Raw genomic sequence first — 27,727 nt, 5'->3', positions numbered from 1 at the left:
GTATTGGTGTGAACTCATGGTTTTCTGCAAATATAAATGCGTGTCTATGTATTTATGTACGTGCGTATGTGCATATGGATATACATGTACAGTAAGTCCTCACTTAGTATCATCATAGTTTCTGTGGCTTTAAGTGAAATGACATAATGAAACCAGTGTGGCCATAGGTTAATTAATATAAACAAGAGCCAAGTTCTTTTGGCGTCTCATCAGCATTATGACGAAATGACATTAATCAAGGACCTGTCGTATATATTCCACTGAGAGAGCCTGTGGGGAGATAACACCCAAGAGCAATAAGCACACCTCATACTGGATTGGCTTCTAAATATTATTTTCTAATAAATGGAAACCAAGGCTCCTTGGAGAAATGGCTGGTTCCAGGCCTGGATAGGGAAGGTCCAAGATAAGCCTGGAATATCTTGTGCCAGGAAGCAAGGAAGCACCCCAAGAATGATGCAGTCAGGTCAAGGGGACAGAGAAGCTCAATGGAATTAGTCCATTATCCAAATTGAGGATAATTCGAGCATCCAAATAAATGATAGCATTGGATTATAACTCACCGAATAAAATAGAAACTATAAGTCCATACAGATACAAATAAATGAATAAGTGGCAAGTCTGACTGTGAATGAGTTATTTACAGAGCTTCAAAGTACTGCCTTCGGAAAAACTAGCTATAAAGTGGGGAAAGATAACTTCACCGTGGAGCAGCCTGGATCAAGTGATCAGGGTGAAATCAGGAACGGGACCAATTGAAATCATGTGCCATTTGATAGGAGGCAGTGAGAACACAGCATCATTTCTAAAAGAGTCTTGCTAAGGATGCCTGAATCTAATGATGAGGCAACGTCAGAAAAAATCAAGTTGAGGGACATTCAGCAAAATAAATGGCCTGAAATCTTTAGTCAAAGAAAGACTGAGGAATTAATCCAAATTGAAGAGACTAAAGGACATGACAGCCCAGTGCACTGGGTCTTTTTGGAATAAAGAACATTATTAGGACAAGTGAAAAAACTTGAAAGGGGTCTGAGAGAAAGTAGTAAAAGTCTATGTTGACACTCTGATGTTAGGGTTGTAATGATGTCCTGGCAGGAAGCAGACACGAACATGTGAGAGGAAGGGGCGTCAAGCTGGCAGCTCACAGACAGCCTACTCTCTGAGCAGACATCTGCTGGACATCTGCCACAGCCCAGGTCCTACGGCTGAAAGTTGAACTCCACACATTGGTGCCTGGGCCATCTCAGTAAATGGAGGGAGACAGAGGCCTCAGCAGCTGTGAGGCAAGAGCAGATGGCTTTCACATTTTGAGAACATGGTGGCAGGATCAGTTCTGCCCACAAGGAGAATTACACAGGGGAGATGATGTTTGAAGCGACCTGGAAACCTTGAAGGATAAGGAGGATTTTGCCAGGTAGCATGTTGAGTTATGAAGAGGGCAGGGGCTTAAAGGCACTGGCAACCTTGTGAGCAAAGAGGACAGCAGATTACTCCCTCCACAGAACAGTGTCCAGCATGGCTTAGAGGTGGTGGGGCTGGACAGTGATTGGTGTTTGTGAGCAGCATGAAGAAACTCAGACTTGACCCTTTTGATTTTGTTATCCACCACTGCATAACAAGTTACCCCAACATTGGTGGCTACAAACATACATCCCATAGTTTCGACAGGTGAGAATCTGAGAGCTGCTTAGCTGAGTAGCTCTGGCTCAAGGCCATTCATGAGACTGCAGCGAGCATTGGCCAAGACTTGGGTCATCTCCAGGTTGACTTGGGGAGGCCCTGAGCTCACTCACGGGACAACCGACAGGCCTGAATTCTTCCTGGCTGGCTGCTGAGACTTCATTTCCTATCCACATGGGTGTCTCCTTAAAGAGGTTCACAACATGGCAGCTGACTTTCCTGAGAGCAAGGAATCTCAGGGAGAGCACTGGAGAACCCCAAAATGGAAGCCACAGTCTTTTTATAACCCAGTGTGTGAGGTTACATCACTTCCTCTGTATTCTGTTGGTTTGAAGCAAGTCACTAAACCCAGCCTTTGCACAAGGGGCAAGAATCACACAAAGACCCAAATGCCGAGGGGCAGGATCATCAGGCCATCTGAGATGCTGCCCACATGCCCCAGGAACAGGTAGGGGCATGGTCCTACATGCATATTCAGGGGGTGGGGTGAGAGGCAGTGAGACCATTTGAGAGATGGTCATCCAAGATACAGTTAAGGAGGAAAGAAGGGAGAGGCCTCGTCAATATAAAAATCTGCCTGGAAGTGGTCAGGGCAGGAAGAGGAAAGGCGAAGGGCACTAGGTGGTTCAAAAGCCTCCCAGGTTACATGTGTGCACCCAGCCACAGTGGACTTCATCTTTAGAATATTCTGTTGAGACGCTTACTGTTCAGAAAAACACCACTGCTGCTTCCTCATTACGTATTGTTAAGCAGATTGGTTCATGGGCCTTAAACCAGCTTCTGCAGAGAGGTTTTTGCAAGGTCCCTTTGCTTCTGGAAACCAAGTAAGAGCTACTAGGCAGTTACCTCATTTTCAAACACCTTTTCAAGTTGTGAAATATTGGGGCTGTAAATTTTTGTTTTAGAAGTACTCTGGCTAGGCTGTCAGTAGCTAAATGCACAAATGAAAGTTGTTCAGATTGTCAGGCAAGCTGACCTGGACAAGGCTTTACAATTCTTATTCATCCCTCTTGCAAGTCAACACTATGATCTTTAGTCATAATGTCTAAAGGATATTTTTCTTTCCTTCTTGAAATCTCCCCTTTTTTGAAGTCTAACCTGAACACAAATTACTTTAAAGAATGATGTTTTCACAGAGAGTTGGGATTTTTAAATTGGCTTGCTGATGACATGCCTGAATCTAAACAAGATTAACTGAATTTTGGGAGTAGCCATACACTTGCACTAGGCACAAGGTCACTAGATTGGGGGGCGGGGGGAGAGGAGGCCATCACTTAAGGCGTGACCAGGGCCTCTGGGCACATCTCCCCGTGAGGGCTGGCTGCCACCAATTCAGGGCACACACAGCATGGAGCATCTTTAACCTGTACTGTGTTTTGCTGGTGACACCAGGTGTTGAAAGTAAAAAATATAATTTATTTTATTTACATCTTTAAAATGGTTATTCTTGTTGCTTAATAGTTATATTTAGGCTCACTTTGAATTATAAGAGAGCATAATGCTCTTAGAAAATTTGCATTCAGCAATATTGTTTAGAGAGCAGTCTCATAGTCACATAAAATAATGGGGAATTTTAAAAGGCTAATATGTATCAAACTTGGAAAGGGCCAGTTTTTAGTTATCCTAAGATTTTTTTGTATTATTTTTATGTGTTCTGTTTTCCTTTTCATATAACTTAGGCACTTGAAGCATTTTTTTTTTTTAAAGATACAGGTTTGTATACATGTTAAGTCTCTAATACTTGGAAAATTCACTTTTCTGGTTAATGAACTTTCCATATAAATGAAAGTTAAGCAAAAATCTTTTCTAGAAAATCTTGTGAAAATAGTGTACTTTCCCCGTTTTCACGGTGCACAGAGTATAATAAATCCTCTTTAATTCACAAGTCAATAATTTTTCAGTACATTAGTATAAAACTGAAAGACTATTTACATTAGTCAAGATATGGAAATACCTGTCTGTGAACAGATGAGTGGATAAAGAAAATTGTGTGTGTGTGTGTGTGTGTGTGTACATATATAATATGCACATTATATACTTACATATAATACTTTTTCTATATATATATAGTATTTCACAAGTGATGGCCATTGTATAGTATATATATCGTGATGGAATAATATATGTAATATAATGGAAATATATATAAACACTATTCAGCCATAAAAATAAAGGAGATCCTGCCGTTGAAACAATATGGATGAACCTGCAGGATATTTGAACCTGTAGGATGTTTGCTAAGTGAAATGAGCCAGACACAGAAAGACAAGCACAGCAAGTCCTTGAATAATGTCCTTTTCTACAATGTCATTTTGCTATAAGTTAATGAGAAAAAAAAATCAGCTCCCAGCCAGGGCCACTGTCTGTGTGGAGTCGCACGTTCTCCCCACACCTGCTTGGGTTTTCTCCGGGGATCTGGTTTCCTCCCACATCTCCGTCAGAGTGAGTGCGGCCAGTGCTGGCTCCTGCCTTGCACCTGAACTGCTGGGAGAGGCGCTGGCCATCCTCAACCTCGAAGTGGAATAAATGGGTTGGAAAAGAATTTTCTTACTTGTTTTATTAATTTTTCTTAAATGTATGGATAGCTCACATTTATGTCAATGTTTAGTATTAGAGGTATTTTGGGTCTTCATTTATAAGTTTGGTGATGTTTTTATTACCAGAAATATGCCAGAGGAACTTAATTTAACTCTTGTTTATATCAGTTAGCCTGTGGTAAAATTGGTTTCATTATACGTAAAGTTTCAGTTTCCAAGAACCTAGCGATGGTGTTAAGTGAGGACTTAATGTACCGTATAATATCACTTACGTGTGGAATCTAAAAAAGTTGAACTCATAAAAGCAGAGGTAGAATGATGATTGCCAGGAGGTGTAGGGGAAATGGAGGATGCTGGTCAAAGCGTACAACTTTTAAAATTTTCAGTTATAAAATAAGTTTTGGGGATCTAATATACAGATGCCAACTATAGTTAAAAATATTGTATTCTTAAAATTTGCTAAGAGAGTGTGTCTTAAGTGTTCACACACAAAAAAGGTAACTGAGGTGATGGATGTGTTCATTTGATTGTGGTAATTACTTAACAGTGTATACATATATCAAATCATCACATTGTATACCTTAGATGGATGTAATTTTTATTTGTCAATTATACCTCAATAAAGCTTGGGGTGGGGCTACTGAAAGACCCTTTACTCATTGGGAAATCAATGGTTTCCCAAAAGTTTAATCACCAGAATCACTTAGCTTTTAAAAATGTTGTGTTCTATTATAATACAGGTTCCTGTCCCCTAAGTTAATCTCCAGATTGAATTTGGTGGTGGTGGTGGTGGTGGGTAGTAGCTTGAGGTAGGGAGGTGTGGCGGGGGGCCGTTAAGGAACAGAAATGTTCAAACTTCTCAGCCTCAAGAGCTCAGCTGGGTTTAAGTAGCCCCAGCTGCAGGATCTAGTCTACTCTGAGGCCCTGTACCCTGCTGGCCCCGGCTCCCCTCCATAGGCGTCTTCCCCCCTGCAGGCTGTGCTCCAGGCTCCCACTAGCGCACAGGTCCCCAGGGACTGCCTCATTTACCCTGTTCCCTGCACCTTCCCACCTGGGTGCCCCAGCTCCCACCTGGAATGCTACCCCTCGTACTCTCCTCCCTCTTCTCTCCAAGATGACTGTTACCATCTTTCAGGGTCAGTTCTGGGTCCAGATCACACAAGAAGAATTCATCTCTGAATTTTTTAGAGTTTTTTATTTAGGTAAAATTCATATAACATACAATTAACCATTTTTAAGTGAAGAACTCGGTGACATTTAGCACTTTCATAATGTTGTGCAATCACCACCTCCATCTAGTTCCAAAAGGTTTTCATCATCTCAAGGGAAAACCCTGCACACGGTGTGCAGGCAGTCACTCCCCAGTCCAAACTCCTCTCGCCCGGCAACCACCCATCCATGCTTGTTTCCATAGATTCACCTGTTCTGGGAGATTCACGTCAGTGGAATCAACGACATGCAACTTTTTGTGTCTGGCTTCTTTCATTGGGATAGTTTCCAGGTTCATCCACATTAGATCATAAATCATATTACTAGTTGAATCATGTTAGTTTTCTAGGGTTACTTTAACAAGGTATCACAGACTGGGGGGCTTACGCAACAGCAGCTTATTTTCTCTCAGTTCTGGAGGCTGGAAGTCCAGATCAAGGTGTCGACAGGTTTGTTTTTTTCTGAGGCCTTTCTCCTTGGCTTGCAGACAGCTGCCTTCTCTCTGGTCCTCATATAACCTTTCCTCTGTGCTCATGCATCCCTGGTGTCTCTGTGTCCAAATTTCCTCCTCTTATAAGGAAACGAGTCAGATTGGATTAGGCCCACCCAAAAGACCTCATTTTAACTTAATGACCTTTTTAAAGACCCTGTCTCCAAATGCAGTCACATTCAGATGTTGAGGGTAGGGCTTCAACATATGACTTTTTGGGGAGGGACACAGTTCGGCCCATAACAATCAAGATATCTTATATACAACTGTTTCCCCATCATTTTCTACTGTTGAGTTCTCTGAGCACAAGCCTCAGTTTTCTTCCAGACATTGAGAACATAGCTCGTGTCTGGGTCCTCACGGCATCAGCAAGCACTGAGCACCTTGCCATCGTCCAGTGCAAGTACAGGCAACTGAGTGTCCACTTCTTTGGGCCAGTGTCCTCTGCAGTCTTCGTTTGCAGTAAGCGTACAATACGTGTATGTCTACAATGTGCTAATGACCCCTTGATAGCTCCTATATATGTTGGAAGAGGCAGTTTTAAACTGAATATCTACTTGGAAGTTGTTTTGTTGTCATTTATTTCTTTGTGACCAAAATAGAGACAAGAAATTGGCTAATTGAGAATTTCCAGGACCAAACACATGAATTCACTGATTTTTCTCCACACATATTGCATTATGGGAAGCAAGTTAAAATGCATCACCTGTCCTTCAAGAATTTAATAGAAAAAATAACCAGACTGTAGGACAGAATGTGACCAGTGCAGTAAGATGCAAACAACCAGAGAAAGCTTTTGGCCAGAGGCAAGATCTGAGCTGGGATTTTAAGGATAGGTTGTATTTGGGTGGGAAAGTATAAATGTGGGGTTAAATTTGGGCAGGAAAGTATAGATGTGGGGTTCAGAGAAGTAGTAAAAGATTAGGATTAGGGGAAGCAGGGAGTGTTCAGGGAGCAACAACAGGCCAAGTAGGTGGGGCTCAGGCTACAGTACTACAGGATAGGAGTGCAGCCAGGATGGAGTCCAAACAGCTGGACAGGACATGGGCATCCTGAGCGTCGCTGGGAGCCCCTGCAGGGTTTGGAACTCAGCCTCAGGAAGCTCAGTATGGCTTAGGGGGGAAGGTGGTGGGTGGTGGGATCCTGGAAGGGAGAGCCGTGATTGAGATTATAACTGTTTAGAGACAGATATAGGTAGAGGCTGGCCCTGTAAAATGAATTTGAGCGTGTTCCTGCCTCTTCAGGTTTTTGGCTGAGTATGAGGAGGATTGGCATTAATTCTTCTTTAAGTGTTTGGTAAAAATCATCAGTGAAAACATATGGTCCTGGACTTTTCTTCATTGGGAGGTTTTTGGTTACTGATTCAATCTTCTTATTCATTATTGGTCTGTTCATATTTTCTGTTTCTTCATGATTCTGTCTTGGTAAGTTGTATGTCTCTAGGAATGTATTTTTTCTAGGTTATCCAATTTGTTGGCATATAATTATTTATAGTAGTTTCTTATGATCCTTTGTATTTCTGCCATGTCAGTTATAAGGTCTCTTTCATTTCTGAATTTACTTGAGTCTTCTTTTTCCTTAGTCTAGCTAAAGGTTTGTCAGATCTATCTTTAAAAAACAAAAAAAAAAACAAAAAAACACCTTTTAGTTTTGTTGATCTTTTCTATTTTTTTCTGGTCTGTTTATTTCTGCCCTGATCTTTGTTATATCCTTCCTTCTGCTGATTTTAGGCTTAATTTGTTCTTTGAAGTCTAGAGCTAGTTGCTTATTTGAAATCTTTTTTTTTTTTTAATATAGGTATTTTATTGCTATAAATTTTCCTCTTAAAACTGCTTTCGTAGCATCCTATAGGTTTTGATATGTTGTGTTTTTATTTCATCTGTTTGGAGATATTTTTTATTTTTCTTTTGATTTCTTCTTTGACTAATTGGTTATTCAGGAGTATGTTGTTTAATTTCCACATATTTATAAGTTTTCCAGCTTTCCTCTTGTTGATTTCTAATTTCATACCAGTATGATCAGAAAAGGCACTTGGTTTTATTTCAGTCTTTTTAAATTTGCTAAGACTTGTTTTGTGACCTAACATACAATCTATCCTAAAAAAAGTTCCATGTGCACTTGAGAAGAATGTGTTTTCTCCTGCTGTTGGGTGGAATGTACTATATATGGCTGTTACGTTCATCTGGCCTAAAGTGTGGTTCAAGTCCAATGTTTCCTTGTTGGTTTTCTGTCTTCACAATCTATCTGTTGATGAATTTGGGGTATTGAAGTTCTCTGCTATTATTGTATTGTTGTCTGTTTCCCTATTCAGATCTATTAGTATTTGCTTAATGTATTTATATGCTCTGATGTGGGGTGCATATATTTATAATTGTTATATCTTCTTGATGAATCGACCCCTTCATCTTTAACTAATGGCTTTCTTTGTCTCTTGTTACCATTTTTGGTAGGAGTATGAGGATCTATAAAAGAGAATAGTTCAATGATTCCCATCCCCATCTATCTATAATCCAGATTGTCAAAATTTTGCCACACATGCCTCATTAATTTTTACTGAAGTATTTTAAACTCTCAGACATTATATTTCATGAACTCTAGATAACTCCATATGCATCTCTAAAAAATATGGCTATTTTCTTATAGAACTATAATGCCATTAGCCATACCTAAAAAAATTTAATTGTGATTCTGTAGTTTCATCTTTTAGTTAGATATACCTATAAGATTTTCCTGATTATCAGAATCCAAACAAGGTCCGCATAATACCCAGGGCTGTTGAAGTTAGGTCTCTTAATCTAGGGCAAGTCACCATTACTTTTCTCCCGTAGAATGCCCCACATTCTGAGTTTGTCTCTTTGCTTTCAGTTGATATTATTTAACTGTTTCTTCTTTGATAGGAGGTTCTTCAGTCTGAGAATGACTGTGTTATGACTTGGAGCCTTCTGCAGCCCTGGAGAATCTGCCTTTAGCTCTCATGCCCCGGGGGAACCAGTAAGAGGGTGAGCCACTTCCCATTTCAAAGTCAGGGAATATCCTGCTTCTCTGTCCAGCTCAGGCCAGTCTAATTCTATGAAGCCTTTGCATTCCTCACCTCTGAATCTCACTAAATTATATGTAGCACTTAATTATGTGTCTTTCTCTTATTCACTGTGATTTCATATTTGTAAGCCTTGTTCTCACAAAAGTTACTGTATTTTTAAAATTTAATGTACATTTTATGAATGTATATCAGAAAAGTGTAGAAATTATGTGGCTTGATGGATTTTCATGATAGGAACACACTCATGTAACCAGCACCTAGATCAGGTATCATTATGTCTTTTCCAGTCATTGCTTTCCTCCCAGGGGTAATCACTACCCTGACCTCCAGCAGCAGAGATTAGTTTGGCTATTACTTTCATATAAATACAGTCACATAATATGCGCTGTTTTTGTCTGACTTCTTTTACTCAGCATTGCTAGATTCATCCATGTTTCGTGTAGCTGTCCATTTGTTCTCCTTGCTGTGGTGTTTTCCATAGTATAACAGTTTATTAGCCTGTTTTACTGTTGATGGACATTTGGGTAGTATCTAGTTTGGGGCTATTACATATGGTACTGATGGGAATATTCTTATATGTGTCTTTTTGGTGACCCTGTGTTTACATTTCTATGAAGCATCTGCCTGGTGTGGAGTTGCTGGAATATTGGGTATACGTAGGTAGGCTCAGCTTTCATTGATCCTGTCAAACAGTCTTCCATTGGGGTTGCAGTAGATAATTTTTAAAAACACATCTTACCATGTCACTTCCCAGGCTTACTTAATACCTCTTAATTACCCCCATCACATAGAGCTGAAATCCAGAGTCCCTGGTGACCTGGGCTCAGCCTCCAAGTGCTTCTCCTGGGCTCATGATCATGCTCCCGCTCCCAGGCATGCCCAGCCCTTCCCCTGTGCTCAGACCAGCCTGCTTTTCCCTGGCCATCCCCTCACCTGTGCCTGCCTATTTCCTGTTTCTTCTCAAAGACTCTGCTGCTCAGGTAGTACTCTCTCTCGAGACACAGGATGCCCTGCTTCCCCATGCATGTCTCTCATTGGCCTCTCCACAGTGTTATAATCACCTTACTGTATCTGTCTCCCTAGTTAGACTGCAGCTCCTTCAGACAAGGACTGTTGTCTTGTTTATCTTCATGTACTAGGCCCATCCTAGATGCTCAAAATATACTGAATGGGTGAATGAATGACCTTTCAACTTGCCTGGAAGTACTGAACACTTGGCAGATAATAGTAACAGAAATTTATGGCTGGTGGATCACTTTTTGCTTTACAAAAACTTTAAATCTGGCTCTGATTTTTAAAGTTGAAAAGGGAAGGCCTTGAAGCACAGCCCCTCCTGCAGGCATGACCGGTGGACAATAGCAACAGTAATTTCACACTAAACAATGGTAATTTGCTATGAAAACCAGTGAGAGCTTCAGTATTTTCTACCACCCAGAACCTCCTTTGTTTTCCCCCTCGTCAATAGCAATGCACGTTGGGCAAAAGTACTTGGATTTTGGTTTAAGCTTTAGCTTTAAATCCAGGCCATTCTATTTTTAATAGCTGTGCTGTTTTAGTTAGATAACTCCTGAGCCTGTTTCCCATATGTGAACTGGGACAGTAACACCTGCCTTGCAGAGCTGCTGGAAGATTGGAGAGAACATATCAATTCCTAGAGATCCACTGACAGCCCCCCTTCAATGAATTTTCTTCCTCTCTCCTGGAGAAATAGGTGTAATTAATAAACTAGGCTCAAGTCAGTTTCCACATGGCTCTGTATCGGTCCTCCCAAACTCTCTGGGTTGGGGCTGGGTTGCATTCTCAGCTCTCCCTGCACTGGAGAAAGGGTACAGCCCTGCAGCCCAGAGGGCGAGCAGACAGGACAAGGGCCTCTCCCTTCTAGGGAGAAAAGATCTCCGCAGCTGCAGAGCTTGCTCTCCCGCCCATAGGGTGACACGGGTCTGGGGAACCTCTCCTTTCTTACTTGGGTGCTAATGTCTGGGGAGAAGGTATAGTCCACCTGGCCTATGTTGGTCTTGTTCCTTCCATGAGACATGGACCAGCTCTCTGGAGAACTGTCTTTGTTCCAGGACGAGGACAGAGATAAATCCCTTAACTCAAAAATCATTGACATCATCGTTATATAAAAAGAATGGTGAATTTGTGTGAATTTTTAAGGAGCAAATCCTTTGAGCGACTGTGGCCTGGTGGGGTCCAGGCTGGTCTCTCATACGTGCCTTCCTCCTCCTCCTTCTCCTCTTCCTCCTCCGCTGCTGCCTCCGCACCAGGTTCACACTGGACAACAGCCTAGGGGCCCATTCGAAGGACAGTAAAGAGCTGCGGAGTTTTAACTAGGACTTTAGTTAACCTTTAGATATCGGGTGGTTTGTGAAGCATAGCCCTCTGGGGTGGGGACGGGGGAGAATCGCTTTTTTCCTCGTTTGGGGAACTCCTGTGATATTAACAGACTGTTAATACCAGCTCTTTATCATGTTTGAAAGAACACTGTAAACTTAAAAAAAAAAAAAAGCCCCAAATTGGAAAACAAAGCTATTCTGTTGATTTTGGAATAAGTTTGAAAAATTGTTTAAACTGAATATAGCAGCATCTCTGATAACCACAAAGCAGTAACTACAAATAAAGAGATTTTTACATTTTAACAGAGATTTTGCTCTCCCTGAGTGGATGGTGTGTTGGCTTTTAAGTGCTTTTTAAGAGCCAAGTATAGACCAAATTGTGCTTTTTAGTAATACTTAAGGTCCTAGGATCCACCCCCAAACACTAGAGAACCCTGAGGAAGATTGGTGTGCTTGGCCTCCAAGCCTCTGGCTTCTTTCAGCCACTCCCAGCCATAATGTAGCTTTTAAAATGAGAAAATTTTTTTGGGGGGGGCGGGGGGGAGTATAGTCTATAAAAGGGTTGGATTCAATTAGTTCAGTGCATCCAGTTCCTTCAAAGCCCCTGTCACTCCAACACAGTTTTCTAGAAGTTTTGGACTCGATTCTGATTGCTGTCAGCAGTGAGCAGCTGTGTGTTTAGGAATGTGAGTAAATGGACCCACTTTATGTAAGGTATTTAAAGGCATGTTCAGTAACACGCCCTTAATTTCCTTTCCTACTCCTCTTCTCGTAATTCGGAATTTTCACGTATTTCTCAGTTATTTTAATTGAATTTTACTTGGGAGTAATTAGAAAAGCACTGAAAGGAGTTGAATACTTTAGGACAAGTAATTAAAAAACTCATCAGGCTAATTTTAAGTTCTGTGTTTTTATTTTTAAAAAGTCTTCTTTTAAAAAACATTTAAAAATGGAGTTATACATGTGCATGTTTTGGGGTGATTCTTTAGTTGTGCTAGTGGAGGCAATTAACTTTCTAGGTTTGCATTCCTCCTACCTACCTGATAGCTAACTTCTTTTAGAAAATTTAAACTGTTTAATATTCTTGGCAAAAAGTAATTCTGAAGGTAAATCTGTCATTGTTAACAAAGAGTTGAGTCCTGAATTCAAGAGCCCGCGAGCCCATGGGAAATGGAGTTTGGATTGTTCCTGATTGTGTTTAACTGGCTGTAGGGCCGGCAGGGGAGCTGGGCTGGGAGCAGTAGACAGACCAGTGGGTGAGGCCGCCTGTGCCCTGGTTTCTGAGTAGTGCTCAGGGTTCCTTTTGTAGTAGTGTAGGTGGTGGTCCAGCAAGCTTTTAGATTTGACATCTAGCAGCTGTATTTGGCGGTCATCTTCTAGAGTCTTCTTGCTAATTCGTTCTTTCCAAAGTCACTGGAGGAGGCCCGTGGTTGGCTCTCTTGTGTATCCTGGGTCCCGGGGGAGCTGAGCCCAGCACACCTGCGTCTCTCCGGGGCAAGGCAACCCCTCTGAGGTCAGCAGTAGCTTCACTTTGACCCCGGATCCCTTGGCTCTCTGTCTAGTGCTCCTTCTGGGAGACTTGTTCCCCCAAAGCTATGAAATGCCATGATAGATATTGGGTCCATGGGCCCAGACCTAGCCAGGGGCTTTACCTGCATTTGTAACTATGTTATTTATCACTTTTGGGTAGGCCTGACTTCTAAAATGGTTATCTAAGAGTTGCTTAAACAGATAATGTTCTCTTTCTAGGATATTTTTTAGACCACCTAGAAGGTGTGTGATATTTTGTAATTATTCTGTGCTGCTTCTAACTTAGTGTTCCCAAACTCCCCATTCTCACCTAAGAAAGCTAAACAGTCAAATAAAAACCATTTTAAGTTAATGTAGCCTTAAAATATTTCCAAAAAAACCCCAAAACCTTTTAAACAATACACTGATGGATAGTCATTCCCTTTCCCTTCATTACTTAACTGAGTTGTTGCCAAGAGAAAAAACATTACCTTTTGGAGGCATGCAAGGTAGAGTAACCTGCCTTCAACCAGACCTAATGGCCCTTTCCATGCCCTGCAGAATGGACTATAGATTGGGATAAGACGAAGATTCTTGCCTCTTCCTCCTTAACCAGCGGGCTCGCTCCAAGCAGAAAAAATATATTTTGAGCAACTGCCAGCAAGTGAGTTAAAAAGTTGCATTATCCTCGAGCAGGCTTATGAAAATATTCTAGAAAGCAAAGCATTTGCTGCATTTCTTAGTATCCGAGTCTGGAAGTCTTGGTCAGCAGCCAGTGCAGACAGGCCCCGCGTGGGTAATGACAGCTGATGAGGCCCATCCTTAATCATAGACCCTGTCCCTCCGAGGTGGCTCCACCCTTGACCACACTGAGGGGTGCTTTATCTTTCTGTTGCTTCTCTTCCAGGAACCCAGGTAGCATTTACGGAGAAGTCTGTCTGGTGTCATTGCATGTTGGGTTCCAGAAAGTGATTAAAACAAATCAGTTTTAGAAATGCTTTAAAAACACTTGGATGTTTGCGGAAATCTTAAATAAAAAATAAAAATAAGCTCCTGTTGATAGGGACTATGAAGTATGTTGAACTCAGATAAGACTATAAACTGGTGATGATAATTACAGACCAAGTGGCCTGCAAATTGCTTTCCTCCCATGATCTCACTTAATCTTTATTTTAGATTAACTTTCTTTGAGGTATAATTTACAAGAAAATTCACACATTAAGTGCACAGGTTGGTGATTTTGACAAACATATACACCCGTGGAACTACTGCCCCCAAAAGATAACATTTTTATCTTCTCAGAAAGTACCCCCCACCTCTGCCCCCGCTGACCTGACTGCTGTCCCTAAAGATTAGTTCTGCAGGTTCTAGATGACATTTCATGTCTGTAAGTGTGTATGGATGCCCACCACTGCCCTGCTCCCAGGGAGCCTGGGGGCAGGGAGGGAGCTACTGGTCCCAGCTCAGTCTCACAGTCCAGGGCACTTTGCTCTCCCTAGACCTTGCTTCTGACTGGATGTCTGAAGGAGATGGTGGCAGAGCCACAGGACTGGATGTGATTCCTGTAGATTTGCACCCAGAGCAGTATTTGAACCTGTGTTTCGTAATGATGAGGAGTTGAGAAATTCCAAAAAGACTGAAGGGCTTCAGGGCCTCTTTGGGAATTGGACTGAGAGGGGATAACCACTTGCTTTACTGCAGCAAGTATTAAGTGTCTGCTGTATGCACTGAGCTGTGCCGGATAGCATGGAAGATGTGAACTTGAGCTTATGGTCTGAGAAACAATTTAGAAAGAATGATTCTAGGCAGGACACAGTGCAAAATGAAAATGCAGCCTCTCTTGTTCAGAAAGCAGGAGAAGATTGCTGTTAAAAGGCACTAAAATATGAAGCTTTTCCTTTTCTTCTGCAGTCTCTCTGTCTTGATTTGTCATGGTGTTTTTAGTTGCTATTTTATTATTTTAACTATACATATTTTACTGTTATATTTAATTCTCAACATTGAGTTAGTTTATCATTCATCTTTATATTGTGCTGTGTCCATTTTAAATTTAAATGCAACTCAGATAAGAGTTGCATGCAAATATAGCATTTAACTCCTATGTGGAATCATAGAAATGATATCTCATAACTTATACATGCATATGTATTTTGTTCTTACCAGAACTGGAAACTGTTTAAAATTGTTTCAACTGTATTTGTTGCACTTCTTGACATGTGCACATTCTACCAACACTTCCCACCCTCAGCTCCTGATGATGGAGCAAGGACTAAGAGGAACGGAACTCCAGGGTCCTCTGTGGGTTGCCCTTGCCGTCTGTCATCACTATCACTGTATGTGGTTGGCTGGAATGGGGAAGTACCCCAAATGAGGAAGGATAGAGACAGTTTCTTGTTTGTTAGTGTTTCTTCTTAGAACTCCATTGCCTTGCCCTGCATTCGTAGCAAGTTCTGCTTGGAATGGAAAGTGTGGCCTCTCCTGGCTGACCCAGTCATAGATGTAACTCATTACCTTGTCCTCACTGAATCTCGCTGAGTCTCACCCATCATGGGTCCACCAGGATTCCATGCTCCTGCAGCGTCAAGAACCGTGTGTGCCAGTGAGGCCGAATGGATCTCCTCTGCTCACGAGTATGCTCTGGTGTCCTATCAGACTTCACTTACACAAGTTCAGATAAAATTATTAAGAATTCCAGGACAGTGTCTGCTTTTGAGTGCCGACTCCCCAGTCTGGCTGCAGTGGTGTGTGCTCACAAAATGCCTGTGGGTATTTTACAGATGAGGATGTAAATGGAACCTGGTGTGGGGCAGTGGCCTAAGCCACCAGCTGCCTGGGGCCCTTTGGTAGCTAGAAGTTGTTTCCATTCTCTAGTTTCAGGGCAGGAGGCAATGTGAGGAGTGCCCTGCTCCTAGAGCTGGGGGGAGCCTTTGCAGGACAGGAAGGAGATATGAAGGTAGGCACATCTGCTCTGCTGCTTTTAACTGGGCCATCTGTGGAAATCACATTATCTCTGCCTCAATTTCCCTGTCTGTAAAATGGGGAGATGCTAGGGAGTGAGGAGATCTTTTTGTGCTCAGTGTTAACTTGAAAATGTAAGTGAAGCATTTAACATGGAGTGGGACATACAATATTTTCCCCTCTGAGCCACAGTTGGGCTCACAGGTAGAGCCTAAAGCCAGGCCCACAGGGCAGGTGGGCTCTTTGTGATGACTTTTGGCACCTTCTTCCTGGGTATCAGACCTATTGGCAGGCACTGAGTACTGTCTCCACCACATTCTGCTCTGGCTGGCAGTTCCAGGCCCCTCCTGAGCTTTCTGTGCCTCCTGTTGGGAGCTCTGGGGGGCTGGTAGCACCTCCGCTCCCAGCTGCGCTTGGTATTTGGGGCCACGGCCTCGGCAGGCTTGGCCAGTTTACCTCTCTCCCATTTCCATAAAGCCCTTTCCCTGAGTCTGTGTTTGGGGATTTTCCTGCTGTTCTTTCCAGACTTCGAGTAGGACTAGGAGTTCGGTCATGTTTCCCTTGTTGGTCACTGTATGTTTTAAAGATGGCAACATAGTTGTCATTAAAGTGGTCGGCCAAAGAGCAAAACCCCACAGAATGTCTGCTAAGGCAGCTTTCAGAGGATCTAGTGTGACATCAGGGACCGTGGAGTGCCTGTTTGAGGGAGTGACTGTGAGTGGAGACCCTAACATCTTGATTTCAAAGGCACGGTCATTTCACCCGAGCTGCTTGGTTAAAGTAAGAAAGATATTTTGCCATAAATGTTCGCGGGGTATTCAGTGGGGTTGGCTGGGCAGGAAGCCCTTGTCATTGCTATAAAGAAACTAGTGAGGGAATAAAAGCATCAAAGAGCCCACAGGATGCGCCCGAGACCTTCCTGGCACATTGCCCACCAGCCACTCTGAGGAGAGAGTGACATGACCTTAAAGCACTTCATGCTCGCAGGCCGAGCTCCAGTTTAAAGTTCAAGGGATTTTGTTTTTTCACCTGTTTCCTACAGTTCTAAGAAACTTCTGAGGAATTAATGTGTAACTATATCAGACACTCAGGCATTTTCTCAAGGGAAAATAATGTTACAGTAGGGAGAGAAGTGGCTACTCGAGATGAGAAGTTTCTATTAAAATAAGAAAAATCCTCTTTAGAGTAGTCATGTACAAGATTACATATGCTTTTTACTAATATTTGTCCACGCTTACTAACGTCTGCATTTGCTAAAAGGCCGCTGCCCATTGTGGCTACTGGTGGCCAAGTAAGGACTAGGACAGAAGTTGGCTTCACTGAAACTGGTCCTTGATTGTGACAGGGTGCCCCTCATGAATTTATTGGGGCCTTAGTTCCACTGGAGCCAACCTTGATATAAGAAGTTGAACAATGAATGCTAATTTATACTGCAAATGGAAAGGAGGAGTTTCCCTGGCAGTTCTTTGGGGCAGGCGTTTCTGGTTCTGAAAAAGTTCATTGTCCAACCAGCGCTGATCACATGGCAGAGCCAGCTCAGCTCCCCAGAGGCATTCATTTCGTGCGACCCAAATCCAGTCATTTCACCTGTCTCTTCTAAAGCAGTCTTAACAGGCAGTAAGCATTGTTAGTGGCTTGATGTTTTATCACTCAGAGAAAACAGTTTGTAGGGATGGCATACAGATTTTACTAACATTTCTTTGTATCATTAAAGTTTAATACAGAATGAATAATTTTATGGAGACATCTTTTTTTAAAAGGTTTTCATGTTAGAAGCTTGTGTCAATTTAAATCCTTTTGCAAATAAGTTTAAGAAGAGTTAAATGTTCGTGTTTTGTTTGGTTTACCTGGTGTGTGTGTTTCTAAATGTGGTCTAGGCATGTGTATTAGTTCTAATTTGTAAACCAGCATAATAAACTCTTAAATCCTACTTTTTATACTCTTACCACCAGGTGGCTAAGAAAAATATCAAACAGGAAAAATCTAACAAATATGTGTAGGACTCATGAGCACTTTCAATTTTTGCTTAAGTGATGAAATATGAAACTATAGTGTTTCAAGAAAGAAAACTGCTGAATAAGTGACAGGCATTGCAAGCAGTGTCAGGCCAGATGGACATTTCTATGAGTGTTTTTGTTTTCTTAAATGTCGATAGTGTTAAACTAGCCAAATTTTGCTGAAGTAAAACTTTTTTTGAAACTGAGCTTGTTCCAGCTCCTTGCTGACCCCTGATGGCCACATTATTCTCAGCCATTTGGGTTTGGGACGAGGGTTCGGCTTTTTGTTTCCCAAGTGGAGGGTTACTAAGTCCAGACCACAGCAGTGATCACCCCCTCAATTCTTTATAGGTTAACAGAGATGTTGCTTGAGTTCATTTAGAATTGGCTCTAAAACCCAAAAGTAAAATGCAACAAATTGCATGTTAATAACTCATGTGTCTCTTTCATTGATTCTGTATATTAATAGTAAGATACTGTAGGGAAATCCATGCATGGGGATGGTGACAAAACAGAAAATGCTTTTAGACTTCTGTTCACAGAGTACATCTGTTGGAGTAAGGACAGCATCCTGTAGCAGAAGCCGTGCCCCTCAGCACACTGCTAAGGCGTCTTGAGAACAGCAGATCTTGTCCCATGAATACAAACACCACCAGTTTCTTTGCTGCTCAACTTCTGTGCATTCCAGTTTGCCCTTCAGTTCTCTAATTTATTAACTTTGACAAGTAACCTCTTGGTTGTACATGATTTTATTCACAATTCATTTTTCTGATTCAAAGTGAACATGAGTGCCTTAATCCTCTAATGGGAATTAATTGCTTGTTTCAGTGCTTAACTCTGATCCTTTCTCAATCCCCACAGGGATGAGTTTCTTCCTGAAGGATCTGTGTGTGTTGTTCAAAACACAATCAGAAAGGTAATATTTTTCTTGTGAAAGGAGCCAGAAATGCAGAATGTTAATTTTTATTACATAAATATTATTCTCAAACTAATTTTATAAAGGATACAGTTCAGCAGATAAAATGTAAAATATAATTTGGTCATTCTAGCAGGCTCCATTATTTGCTAGAAAGTTTATTGTTGGTTTTCTTTTATGGAAACAAGCTATCCTCTTCTGTAGAAGAAAGTTACTGAACTTATTTTTTTTACGGACTTGGAATTAACATCCTATGGCCTAACCATGATCATTTCTATGTAATATCACCTTCCCAGGTATTCTTAGCTCTGAAAAATCATTACGGCCACAACAGTTTGATTCCCTCTTCTATTTATTATGGAGAATATTCCTTTTATTTAAGGGGCTTTATTGAGAAGAATATAAGTTAGCAGATATTTTTATAAGGTCTTGATAAAGTAGTTGGGGTAGGGAACAGAGTCAAGGGGAAGAGGGAATTGATATTCATGGGTTGCTGAGGCCTGACCCACAGTTGCTAAGTGGAGATGGGAATTTGATTCAGGCCATTCTTTGTGCCACAATGCATTTTACACTTATGCATTGTGTCTTTACACGTCCATTTATAAAATGCTGAAAACCCAGTTTACAGCAATAAAAAGGATAAGAGAATACTTCAAACAACTGAATGCCAACAAATTGGATAACCTAGATGAAATGGATAAATTCCTAGAAACATACAAATTTCCAAGACTCAATCATGATGAAATAGAAAATCTCAACAGATCTATAACTAGTAAATAGATTGACTCAGTAATCAAAAACCCCCCAATGAAGAAAACCCCAAAACTAGATGGCTTCACTGGTGAATTCTACCAAACAAGAGAATCAACACCAATCTTCCTCAGATTCTTCTCAAAACTTGATGAGGGAACACTTCCAAACTCATTAAATGAGGCCAGCATTACCCTTATACAAAAGCCAGACAAAAACACTATAAGAACACTATAGACTCATAACACTGATGAAAATTGATGTAAAAATTTAAATAAAATACTAGCAAAATTTAACAAAAAGGATTACGTGCCATGACCAAGTAAGATTTATTCTTTGGATGCAAGAATGGTTCGACATAGGAAAATAGTGTAACACACTGCATTAACAGGATGAAGGGGAAAAGCACACAGTCATCACAAATGATACAGAAAAAATATGACGAGATTCAGCACCATTTCATGGTAAATACCTCAACATAAAGTCCATATAGAAAAAGCCCACAGTTAGCATCATACTCAATGGTGAGGGACAGATCTTTTCCTCTAAGATCAGGAACAAAACAAGGATGTTTGCTTTTACCACTTTAATTCAATACAGTTCTAGAAGTCATACCTGGAAAAATCAGGCAAGAAAAATAAAAGATCCAAATTGGAAAGGAGAAAGTAAAATTTCTGTTCACATGATCTCATATATAGAAACCCTAACAAACATTTCCACAAGAAAACTGTTAGAACTAATAAATGAATTCAGCAAAGTTGCAGGATCCGAAAGCAATTTTATTTCTATACACTAACAATGAACACTCCAAGAAGAATAAAATATTTAGGAATAAACTTAACCAAGGAAGTGAAAGACTTGTACATTGAAAACTACAAAACATTGTTGAAAGAAATTAAATAAGTGGAAACACATTTCGTGTTCATGGTTTGGAAGACTTAAGATGTCAATACTACCGAAAGCAATCTACAGATTTAATGCAATTCTTATAATTCCCAAATGAGCAGAAATAGAAAAAAAAAAAATCCATCCTGAAATTCATATTGAATTTTAAGGGACCTCAAATAAGCAAAGCAATCTTGAAAACAAAGTTGGAGGTCTCATACTTCCTAATTTCAAAACTACAGCAATCACAACAGTGCGGTACTGACATAAAGACATAAATAGATCAATAGAAGACAATGGCCCAGAAATAAACCCTTGGACATATGGTCAAATGATTTCTAACTAAGGTGCCAAGGACAATAGGGGGAAAGAGTCTTTTCAACATTTGGAAAACTCAGTGTCCATATGCAAAAGAATGAAGTTGAACCCTTACTTTACACCAAGTACAAATATTAACTCAAAACAGAACAAAGACCTAAACATTAACAGCTAAGGCTATAAAGCTTAAGAGAAAACACTGGGCAAAAGCTTCATGGCATTAGATTTGGCACTGATTTCTTAGTATGACACCAAACCATTAGCAACAAAAGAAAGAAAATCTAATGACATCAAAATTATAAACTTCCATGCATCAAAGAATACAATCAGTAGAGTAAAAAGGCAACCTACAGCATGGGAAGAAATATTTTAAATCGTATACCTGATAAGAGGTTAATATCCAGAAGATATAGAGAACACCTAAAGCTCATCAATGAAAAAACAATCTAATCAAAAAGGGAGCAAAGAACTTGAATAGACATTTCTCCAAAGAAGATATACAAATGGCCAGTAAGCACATGCTCACCATCATTAATCATTATAGAAATGCAAATTAAAACCACAATGATATATTATCCCCTCACACCAGTTAGGATAGCCATTTTCAAAGCGAGACAAGAAATATATGCTGTCAAGGATGTGGAGAAATTCTAACCCTTGTGCACTGTAGGTAAGAATGTAAGGTAAGAATGTGCAGCCACTATGGAAAAACAGTATAGAAACATTAAATATATGATCTAGCAACCCCATTTCTGGGTAAACCCCAAAAAATAATTGAAAGCAGGGGACTGAAGATTATTTCTACATTCATGTTCATGGTAGCATTATGTGTAATAGATGGAAGCAACCCAAATGTCCATTGATGGATAGATGAACAAAATGTAGTATATACATACAATGGAATATTACTTAGCCTTAAATAATTTAGGAAAGAAACTGTCACATGCTACAACATGGATGAACCTCAAGGATATTATGCTAAATGAAATAAGCTAGCCACAAAAAGACAAATCTGTATAATTTCACTTATGTGAGGTACTGAAGTAGTCAAACTCATAGAAACAGTATAATGGGTTGCCTGGGGAGGAGGAAATGGGGAGTTACTATTTAATGGGTACAGAGTTTCAGTTTTGCAGAATGAAAAGAGTTCTGGAGATGGATGGTGGTGATGGTTACATAACAATGTGAATAAACTTAACATTACTGAAAAAAAGTTGTCTGAATTTCTGAAATTCTACATAAGTATATACTTAAAAATGGTTAAGATAGAGACTTCTAGTCAAAGTCACAAAGCAGGTGAATCCTGTGCTTGCCTCCTCCTATGACTACATCAGAGTTACTACTAAATTATAGAACCACCATCATTGAGTACCATCTGAAGACTAGCTGAATAGAAGTCCTATAACCAAGGGTATAAAGAAAGTCAGGACGAGACTGGTAGGAAGGTGGAGACATGGAATGAGCAAGTCCGACACCCACAATTAAGAATCAGGAGGGCAATCTTGGCTGTGGAGGTTTCCCCTGAGGAAGAGGTCCCAGCCCCACACCTGGCTCCCCAACTGGGGCCCAGTGCCAGAAAAGAGGAGTCCCATAATATCTGGCTGTAAAATTCTGTGAGGATTGTGTCCGAGTGAGACGGAGGACTGCTGGAATCCCAGCTGTTTTCCTTAGGGGCCTGTGCAGGGACTCGCTTGCTCACAAACTCATTCACTCTGGGCCGCAGCACAGAGGCAGCAGCTGAAAAAGTGTCAAGGACATAATGGGGAGGAACTGAATTAACTACCTTCAAGGTGAGGGCTGGAGGGGCAGAGGTCAGAGCAGCAGTCTCCAGGGATAGAAGCACTGGTAGGTGCAGGTAGGCACCAAATCTGAACTCTCCTTTAAACCACCTAACCATTCGCCATGCCCTGGTGATTCCTTTGAGACCCCACCCAGGCTGAGCCACTTCCAGTGGCTTCTCCACACAAGTGGCCTGCCTTGGCTTACACTGTGGACTTTGCTAAACTCTTGCAAAGGTCCACAAACCCCAAACAAGTAGCGGCTGGCTTCAGTGTGCCTTGTACCTCTTACTAAATGGTCCTAAGCCTGGCACAAGTCATGACCAGTCTCAACTTGCATTGTAACTCACATCAGGTAGCCCCAAGCCTGTCATAAGCTGCAGCCAGTGTTGGCTTAGCTTCAACTAAGCAGCAACAAACCTGGCACAAGTGGTGGCTGGCCTCAGCACCCCTTTTGGTGCCCACCAAAGGACCACAAGTCCAGTACAAGTGGCAACCAACTGCAGTTCATTTTGTGGCTCCAAGCCAGGGACAAATGGTTGCTAACCTTGGCCTACACCAGAGCCCCTCCCAAGAGGCTCCAGAACCAACACACCTAGTGGCCAGCTTCAGACCGCAGCAGAGCACCAACCAACCAGCTCCATAAACAGCATACCTGAAGAGCAGACCTGGCTGACCCCAGAGCTCCACTAAAGCAACTGTTGCTCCATAGGGTCAGCCCCTGCACAACAGCTTTTCTGCTGTAGTCACAACCAGCCTTCATGGCCAGTTAGCCTGAGTCAGTCCTATCCACCGATATGCCAACAAAAATCAAAGCTCAGCTACAACAGAAAAGCACACACAACCCACACAAGGGAAACTCCTGGAGCACCTGGCTCAGGTGAACAGGGAGACACTATCAGTGGGCCTCACAGAGTACCTACTACATAAGGCCACTCTACCAAGACTAGGAGATGTAGCAGATCTACCTAATACATAGAAAGCAAACACAGAGAGGCAGCCAAAATGAGAAAGAAACATGTCACAAATGAAAGAATGAGAGAAAACTCCAGCTAAAGAACTAAATGAAATGGAGGCAAGCAGTCTACCAGATACAGAGTTCGAAACAATGGTTATAAGAATGCTCAGTGAACTTAGGGGAAGAATAGATTAACTTAGTGAAAACCTCTACAAAGAGATGGAAACCATAAAAAAAGAACCAGTCAGAATTGAAGAGTACAATAACTAAAATGAACACGTTAGAGGGAATCATCAAGAGATTAGATGAAGCAGAGGATCAAATCAGTGATCTGGAAGACAAGGTAGCAGAAAACACCCAATCAGAAATAGCAACAAAAAATTTAAATGAGGATACTTTATGAGATCTCTGGGACAACATCGTAGGGGTACAAGAAGGAAAAAGAGGAAGTAAGGGACTGAAAACTTCCCTTACCTGGAGAAGGAAATAGACATTGTCCCGGAAATGCAGAGTCCCAAACAAGGTGAACCCAAAGAGGCCCACACCATACATCATAATTAAAATGCCAAAGGTTGAAAGCAAAAAAATTTTAAAAGTCGCAAGAGAAAAGCAGTTACCTACAAGGGAGCTTCCATAAGACTGTCAGCTGATTTTTCAAAGGAAACGATGCAGGCCAGAAGGGATTGGCACAAAACATCCAAATTAATGGAAAGCAAAGACCTACAACCAAAATTACCCAGCGAAGATATCATTTAAAATTGTAGGAGAGAGAGAGTTTCACAGACAAGAAAACGCTAGAGTTCATCACCACCAAACCAGTATTACAAGAAATGCTAAAGGGAAGGGATCAAGATATGCCCATTGTCAGTTATAAAAACAGTCATGGGGAAGTAAAGTACACCAAAGGGAATATAGTCAATAATATTGTAGTAACTACGGATGGTGTCAGATGGGTACTAGACTTATTGGGGTGATTGCTATATAAGGTATATAAATGTCTAATCACTATGTTATATTCCTGAAACTAATAATATTGTATGTCGACTGTAATTGAAAAAATTTTTTTAATGGAAAATGTTTAAGATGGTAAATTTCATGTTTTGTGTATTTCATCACGAAATTTTAATCCAAAAATAAAAGAATATAGAGAAGGAATCGGTTTATCAAATAAAATTCATTTTTATTTGAATTCTGCGAGAAGGGAATGTGACATGAAGTAGGGAAAAAAAAGAGTATAGGGAGGTAGGGTCCTTTACAAACAAACCATTGCTGCCACTACAGAATCTGAATTCTAGGCTGTACTTGATAGGGTCGCCTCCACTTGGTCTTGGGGTCGGACTTTATAGCAGAGCCACAGAGGCTTTCGGAGTTCAACACACCTAGGTCCAGTTCTTGGTGCTGTCCCACGGGAGCTCTGTGCCTGGTACCCTCACCTAAGCCACCTGATTTATCCCCATTTAACGGATAAGGAAACTAGCACCACCTCTCTTACAGAGTGTCAAGGATTCGGTGAGCTGAGGTGACACATAGCACTTAGCATAGCCAGGGGCACTCAGGTAACACTCAGTGGTGCTGTGACAGAGCCCCCAGGGGACCCAAAGCTGCTGCTAAGCGCCACTGCCCTTGAACCTGGTCATGGCTGGGAATTAATCAGCCCACTTCAGAAATGCCATCCTCCACAAGCCTCTCTGATCACAATTTCTTGTCCTCCTACCTCTTTCCCTAAGCCCGCTATCGTGCTTAGACAAAATATTTCTTCTCTGGCTTTGCAACTGAATCCCTCGAGTAGTAAAAGCAAGCATCCTTTGCTGAGAACCTGCTCTATACTGTCACCCTACAGCTCTTACGCCAAAGCCCAGGCTTTTCCCAGTAGGCCTGTTTTAAACCTCTTTCCATTTTGCAAGTCTTTACCCCTGGTGGCATTCCCCCCATCCCAAACTGATGACATCACCCTATTTTAGGGAAAGGCCAGGCAGTCCAACATGAACATACCTTCTGTCCCTTCTAAGGCAGGTCCCCTGTACCATGGTCTTGGTGAACTCTCGCCCACTCTTTCCTTACTCCACATTTGTTTGAAGCCACTGGTTGATGAGTCTGTCTCTCTTTAACCTTCACAGACGGCAGGGGGATGTCTCATTCCTTGTGTACCCTGTTCTCACCACTGGGCTTTTCTTCTCCTGGAATTGCTGCCTGGTTTCACCCTTCCGCTCCTGCCTGGCAGAAGGGAGTCTCCTTCTGCAAGCGTACTCCTCTATGTCCCCCACCCTCTGCCTGACCCCTTCAGCCCACTCCAGCCCTCTCCAGTATGTGCTGTTGCTACCTTAACCAGCTTTCTCCTGGTGACCTAAACCACACTCAAGTCAACTGTACCCTCATAAACTCCTCTTGACATTCCTCTAAAGAGGCAAGAAGCTCCTGAACCACCACTTCTTTCCCTGCTAAATGCCACTCCAATGTCCTAGAAAGACAAAAGATGGGAAAGGGCAATAAAATTCTGGAAGATAGAAAACGCAAACGAGTGGCAACTGACTTAGCGGCCTGGAGAAACCAGAAACCTTTGTCCCTATATGGTCAGAAGCCAGCGAGAAGCTAGCCAACTTGTGCCCAGAATATCAGAGAAGCTCCAGACTCGTGGGCCATAGGTGCGAAAAACAGTAGGAGCAGAGAGGAGAGGATGAAATTCTGTACTGGGAGCAGAGACCCCTTCTCCCCTCTGCCCAGCAGAGGATGGGTGGGTTACTGCCCAGAGGGGCTTAGCAAGAGGCTTAGTATTGGGAACACTAGGCCCAGCTGACGGTGGGGGTAAGGGAGCATCCTGAAAATGGGGATTAAGGGAATGTCCATATATGTATACAGATTCTGTTATCTCGGGCCCCTCAAAACCTGTCCCTAGAGCCCCTACACAAGTCCTGCCAACCATCAGACTCCCCTCACATGGAGCTTCAGTTTCCTATATAGTATCTCACATTTCAGGAAGGCCAGGCAAGGATTATGAGACCTTTGAAGAAAAACTTTTAAAGAAACACACCGAAACAAAGAGAAAAGAGGAATTTGGGAGGAACAGAGGCAATGCAAGGAAAGATGAAAACTTAAAAAAACTCATGATAAAATCTTCGCAAAGATGAGAGATGGTACTATGTTGTGAAAGAATAGGATGCTAAGAAAATGGAAAACAAGAAGAAGATCCTGGAAATAAATACGATGGCAAAAATATTTTAATATTGAGAAGAACCGGAAGATAAAAGTAGACTATAAAGAGGAAAATGAAGATTAACCCAGGATCTGCAACATCTGAGTACTGGAGATCCAGAGGGAGAACAAAGAGAATTCTCCACTATCCAAGATAATGAATTTTCAGATGAAAATTTGCAGCACAACGAATGAAAAAAAAAACAAACAAACAAAAACAAAACCAAAACCTCCACGTGAAGACACATCATTATAGAATCTCAGGATTTAAGGGAGAAGGGAAAGACCTTAAGAGCCTCCAGAGAGAGAAGCACAAGTCCTGTACGAAAGACTGGATGCCGGTGGCAATGGACTTCTCTGCAAGAACTTGAGAAATTAGGAGACAAAGAAGAAATGCCTTTAAAGTTGTGAAGGAAATTAGAATTCTTTACGCAGCCACACTGGTAATTGAGGGTGGGAAACAGCCTCAGTAAAATGAGGGAGTCAACCAAGACGGTGCCATGGGACCCAGGGACGTCTAGAGCTCAGGGAAGCCCTGGATGGCATAGAGAGAGAGGTAGTACAGCAGTAGTACCATAGACACAGGCTGAAGCAGAATGAAGGCTCCAGGGAGAAACGGAACCAGTGGGTGGTCAGGGCTGAAAGGATTCTTACAGTGCTTGGAGAGAATGTGAGGCTACATTACTGTCAGAGAAACTTGAGCAAAGGGCAGGGGGAAAAAGCTGAAGCAGCTTTTCCAAGAAAAACAAAAGTTGTCCAAGAAAGGAAATTAATCATAGTACACTTTGTGCCTTATCTGAGAACAGTGTTTATACAGTTCTGATGCTGAATATGGATTTGACCAGAATTTGAGCCTATTGGAGGAATGTGGGGCAGAGCGGGTGCACATGTATTGGGGGCATGGGTATGGAGGGCTTCCACAGCAATAACAACCCCACAGACATGGAATGCAGGCTTACCAAATGGGCAGGACTGTCCGTGTGCATTAACTCATGCAGCCATCACAACGATCCTCCGGAGCAGGTTGCTGTCATTACTTCCTTTTACAGCTGAGGAAACCAAGGCAGAGAGGTAAAATTGTTTGTCTAAAGTCTCACAGTTAAAACTAGTAGAGCCAGGATTTCAACCCAGTCAAGTTGATTGTAAAGTCTGTGTTTTAAACCACTATGCTCACCTG

At 41.7% G+C, this 27,727-nt stretch overlaps 1 protein-coding gene across 10 annotated transcripts in view; it reads left to right on the top strand.

The window, feature by feature from the left end:
* The window catches only part of GGACT (gamma-glutamylamine cyclotransferase), a 42,086-nt gene that overhangs the window by 10,823 nt on the left and 3,536 nt on the right, over nucleotides 1-27,727 (top strand). For 2 of the 10 annotated variants that reach the window (XM_039849227.1, XM_039849228.1), the window contains one exon: nucleotides 8,814-8,915. The exons of 6 other annotated variants lie outside the window; for them this stretch is intronic. The gene's annotated coding sequence lies outside the window, so the exon portion shown is untranslated. Of the gene's footprint in view, nucleotides 1-8,813; nucleotides 8,916-18,617; nucleotides 18,673-27,727 lie in introns of all 10 variants that reach the window. 2 more of the 10 variants (XM_039849229.1, XM_039849231.1) reach the window with 2 other exon arrangements.

This window comes from Pteropus medius, unplaced genomic scaffold (genome assembly GCF_902729225.1).
Source record: "Pteropus medius unplaced genomic scaffold, Ma_sr-lr_union100, whole genome shotgun sequence".
In the NCBI taxonomy this organism is placed as follows: Eukaryota; Metazoa; Chordata; class Mammalia; order Chiroptera; family Pteropodidae; genus Pteropus; species Pteropus medius.
The sequence above is the reverse complement of the archived record's forward strand: the minus strand, read 5'-3'. Positions and strand labels throughout refer to the sequence as shown.